The sequence below is a fragment of the Epinephelus moara genome, chromosome 12, assembly GCF_006386435.1.
Source record: "Epinephelus moara isolate mb chromosome 12, YSFRI_EMoa_1.0, whole genome shotgun sequence".
NCBI classification, from domain to species: Eukaryota; Metazoa; Chordata; class Actinopteri; order Perciformes; family Serranidae; genus Epinephelus; species Epinephelus moara.
In genome coordinates, this window is record NC_065517.1 from 8813683 (window position 1) to 8819337 (window position 5655).

The following is a 5655-nucleotide window of genomic DNA, read 5'->3' on the forward strand; positions in this document are numbered from 1 at the left end:
TTTTTGTTTTGACTGAATATTTGAAGGCAAACTGTTTGGTTGACTTGTAAAACTATATCACTTATTTGTTGCAATTCTGTGTTCTTAAATTATTAATATATATTGTTTACTAATTTGTCATATTGTCTAGAATATTGTTATCACAAAAATACCCTAAAATATCATAATACTAATTCCTTTGGAAAATGTTTCTCTCACATGCCTCCACAGTGAACAAAGAATCAAAAAACAGAGAAAATTCCTGATGAATCAAAGTAAAAAGGGTCTGCGTTAGACAACAGCAAAACTATATCAAAACAATGTTTACAATTTCTCACACAACAAGTACAGGATAATCCAAGTCTCATTTATCCAGTCTTATGTTCAGTATTTCCTAAACAGACAGTCCTTTCTGAGGGGGAACTAAGCTAAGAGTGAAACTCATCTACACTCCTCAAAGCCAGTCGTCATTGACAAAAACAGTAATTTTATGAGCAGATGCATGTGAGAAAAACATTTTCCTCACAAATTCAACATAACACAGAGTGAGTGTTTGATATACAAATCCACATTTGGGGACTGAAGTGTTCCTTTAATGCAGCTTTTTAAGGGTTACACAAAGGAAAACTATTTTTTACTAACCCAAGTGGTGTGCACTTTTTTGGTTAACACTCAGGTTTTGAGATCCGCACCTGGATTACCCTAGATTATGCTGCAGAAATGGGACTTTGTTTCTGGTAAAACAAGCTGCTGTTGAGTCTTTCAAACATAAGTCTTTGGGCACCACGCATAAAATTCCACAAGTCACTTTGTATCTTGGGGGGAAAAAAAGACCATTTTAACTAAATTAGTGGAACTGCGATGCTTTTTTATGTGAAGCAACAAAAAGAGGGCTGCTTTTTTTTTAAATATGATAAGAAGATTTGGGGTTTTCATAGGATATGTTGAATTAATGCCCGTGAGATTACACTGGAATAAGACGCAGATAATGATAATGTGTGATAATTTAGGCTCCCACATCAAATGTGCTGATATTGCCTATTACCCAAACACCACCTGTGAGACATTGCAATCTGCCCCATGACACCACACTGTGGCTTTGTGTTAGATAAGCTACCGTGGCACCCCGGCTTTGTTTGTAATATTAGCGCAGATAGGATTGCGACAGCCATGATGGATGACATAACAGGAGCAGTGCAGCGGTTTCCGGAGCTGTAAGCCTGGTGGTGGTGAGGGAGGTCAGGCCTGAGTCACCGCTCTGCACATGCTCTGCCAACAAGGGACAACTCCGGCGGTCTTGAGCTCTGTCTGAACGCGGAGACGACACCTGGGAGTGCGAGGGATCACCCAAGAATGTGAGACTGACGAGGACAAAACGAGGCAGAAAATTCATTAGCTGTGCATATGCGCTGGGTCTTATTTGTCATTTTCTGGCAGTCTGGTGTATATTACCACCATATACTCTCCCTCGGCGCTTCTTCTCCGACATCCCACACTCACATTGCTAGATGGTGTCATTCCATTTAACAGCTTGTAGGATGTTTAACTGATGTGCAATATTGTGTTAAACTAGCTCATCTCCTCTCTATTCTTTTTCCCCTTCTACTTTCCTTCACAGATCCATTTTTTTCAGCATGTTGCAGGGTGTCATGCAGAGGCCAGATATTTAAAGCAAAGAGAGCGAGGTTCTGAAGTGGTGCTCAAGAGAGATGTCTGCATAATTCCACCAGGCAGATGAATGGGATCTTTCAGTCTGCAGCACTGTCAATCTGACGGCTTTGAAGTGTGCCAACTTCACAAGAAATCCCAAACAAAGAGGGGGGGGTGAGATATGGTGTGGGGATTCAGGGGAGAGAGAAGTTGATGTCTGTATTCTACATAAGAACATGATGCGGTTTCCTCCGAAACTTTTCAGCAGGCGCTTTATTTATGGGCCTAATGAGTAGCAGGCACGGAGCTGGAGGAAGAGAAATGGTTGAAATGTTCCCGTCGATCTGTCACAGCAGAATTATTGCGCCGCAACAAAGCTGTTATTTCAATTTGCATTTGTAGATTTTCAGATGGGTGCTTCGGCCAAACTCCAGCAAAGTGCAGAGTCGTCAAGCAAGCCGGCAGCAGATGGAATCGCTTAACCAGACCTGAAGAGGAGGAGGATTACAGAGTGCACCCTACTTACCTTTACTTATCATTCTGAATAACCTGCAATTTAAAGAAAAAAATCCAGTTATCTTATTTCACACTATCAAATTATGTTTGTTTTTTTTACATCAAAGAGGTGAAGTCCAGCTTTTCTCATGTGAAGGGATGCTTGTAGAAAATCCTGTGTTGACTGCTCAGAGTGTTGACATTCAGCATCTGTCCAGACTGAAAGGTTTCACAACGCCCACAGACGTGTTCGGAACAATGGGGAAGCAAATGAGTAGACCTTTCGCACCCCAGCGAGGCTACGAGGGCAATGGAGGGGAAGGTAACAGTGAAGAGAGAGCATTCAGTTATTATTCAAATTAATGTTACAGGTGACATATGCAGACGGCAAAATAGAGAGAACAGCAGCCTCCACGTACGCTCCAGGCAGGGGGGGAGGTTGGGAAACCTTTTCGAATTGCTCTAACTCCAAAATAATTGAACGCGCTTCTATTTTTTTTTTTTCTTTCAGACTGCACTGAGTCCTTCAAGTGACATTCATTACATTGGACTTAAAGGAGTGCATCACAGAGGTGCAAAGCTGATTTATTATGTGCATCATCTCACGCATACCTCAGCAGTGTTTACGGCTTTGCACAGTTTCATTTTCTTATAGTTTTGTTTGGTCTACTGAGAAATGGGAGACATTGAATCATGGCGTTAATTACAGCTGAGGAAAGTGATGTAATGGAAAGCAAACAGTGTGGCTTATGGCCTCGGTGAGGTATACTGTTAAACCAACTAATTAAACAACGTGCTATTTCCAAGACAGTAACACTTTAGCTAACTGTAGCTGCTCACTGAAGGAACAACTGAGCAGTTGTAATTTCCACAGCTATTTTAAACTTAGTCTGTCACATTTTAGTCATTACTTTTATTACTTTTATTATTGTTTACGAACACTGGTAGATAACTATCTTGCCATCAGGTGGTCTTTGGCTGCTCCTGACGCTACAGTCATAAAAACAAGAGACGAAGAAATCTGAGTATCTGATTGGTCGAAGGACCGAACTGAACAGGTGATATCAACATCCGTGATCAACAACATAGACGCATTTATTTTTATCACAAAACTAATAAATAATCATGGTGGATTTACTGAACAGAGTTCCCGAAAAAACGCTGCACTTAACAGCTTATTTATCTTTATTTCGGCCATGATAATTATTCTTTTCTTACCAGTTGGTCTTTGGCTGCTCGAAGAAATCTGCACTGACTGAAACACTGCATTTAACGGCTGGATTAAAAAACCTTCTGTAAAGGATATAATTGCCCAGATTGCCCACCATAGATCGCCCAAAGGGTAAGTTTCTGATTGTAATTTCTCCCCATTATGTTCCGTTGTGTGTGTTTAGAGATGTTAAAACAACATATTAATGCAACTGCTATGTTTCCTGCCTTTTTTGGATAAGCGGGGAACATAGAACCTTTTTTTAGTAAGAGGGAAACATAGAACCCAGGAAACATAGAACCTCTTTTGTGTAAGCGGGGAACATAGAACCTTTTTTGCAGGGTTAAATGGGGAACATAGAACCCAGGGAACATAGATAAGCTCCCAATCTGTCAATGCTTATCAAAGATGAGTCTCTAAACGTAGCAGGTTTCTAGCGGGGTGGGACATAAAAAAGAGAAGCACGAGTAAGAGAGACAGGAGTGTGCAACCAAGCAGAAGAGGAAAGTGAACACAGAGACACTAAATATTGTTCAAGTTCATAAAAGCTGTTAAAGTTACTGTGTTGGTATTGTTACTAGCAGGAGTTTTGTTTCAATTTGTAACTCTGTTAAAATGCCAGAGGAGCGTGTTTGGAGTCTGACAGACCCAATGACTTATTACAAATATTGTGTCTTTCCATCGCAGGTTTGGTCATAAATTTCATACAATGAGGTATTAAAAAGGTCTTAAAAAGTCTTAAATTTAACTTGGTTGTATCTGTAGACGCCCTGATTACGTTAGATCGCTTGCTTGGACAGAGATGAACGCTGTTGTTTACAGTTTTCCGATATTTCCAAGCAGTGGTGTTAGGTTAGGCTTGGGCTTCCGGGGCTGAAGCCATGGATGTTTTTCCTCTAGCCCCGAACCTTTTTGTACGCACTGCGTGCACGTGCGACACAAGGCATGTTACCCACAGCTTTTAGAGTGAAGAGAGTGTTTGATAGTTTGCAACGCTTACTGAAAGTATACAGGAAAAATCATGGATATTCGACATTTTTTCAAAAGAGACAACACAAAGAGCCAGTCAGCAGCAGCAGCTCAGCCTCAGCCGGAGACTGAAGCTGAGCAGCTTGCTTCAGGTTAGTAACTTACTTATTTAGCCAACATTAACTAGCTATCTCTATTAGTGCTAACAATAGCTAAAGGTAACGTTAACGTTTGTTGCGTGACGTTATTCAAAGTCGTCTGGTTTAGTTTAGCTAGCATATAAGTTATAGCCGTTTATGTAATTAGCTATTTATAGTATAAGCTTGTTTTGAATGGTGTTTTCTTTACCTTAGAATTACATTTTGCTAGCTAGCCATGCTAGCTACTAGCTGCGCTAGCTAACGTTAGCAACTCAGCAAGCTGTGTAACATTTAGGCGTTTTCTTTACCTCAGAATCACATTTCGCTAGCTAGCCAGCTAGCTAACACATGTCTAATGAGTAAATTGTACTAGCTAGTTAAATTAGTGGTTAAATTACTAAACCAACTACGTGGTTAATGGTAGCAATTAGATTTGCTAGTCGGTAGATGTCATTCTGAGGTAGAGAAAATGTGAATGCTACATTAGCTAACTATTGTTAACTATGGTAGCTTAAGACTATGGGCAGAGCTATCTAGCTGCCTTCATTCTGCTTTGCAACACTTTTCATGTTCTTATACATTACTAAAAACAAACCTACACCTTAGATTGCCCTTCAACCTTGTTACCTGCAGATGAGACAGAGAGGACCCAGGCAGGGGAGGAGAGAGAGAGAGAGAGAGAGAGAGAGAGAGAGAGAGAGAGAGAGAGAGAGAGAGAGAGGTACCAGTACCACCAGTAGGAGAGGTACCAGCAGTGTTGGGCAGTAGCGTCACTACAGTAGCGGACGTTTGTAGTTTAACTGTAGTGTCGCTGTTTTCTGAATCAAGTAACTTCTCAGTAGTTAAGCTCTTTTATTGATCACTTAGCGCGGTAGCGTCCACACAAGCTACATTTCCAAAATCATTTCTGAAGCTCAAACAAGGCGGGGATTTCTGTTATGGACTGAAATAAAACTGTCACCGCTACCACACAGAGTCACTTCCGCATGAACCTGACGGGGGACAGCCCTCCATTCCCAAACACCGCCTTTCCGAACGACCCCCACTCTGAAATTGATTTTCAAGTCCATATCGAGTTTCCTGCATCAAACACTGCCGCCCGCTCTCCGGCCGCACTCGCACAATTCTGAAACTTGTTGTACTACAAAAGCTTGAAATGAACGTTCAACTCATTGTTTTTTATTGAAAATATGTCACTGTTTTCATTTATTA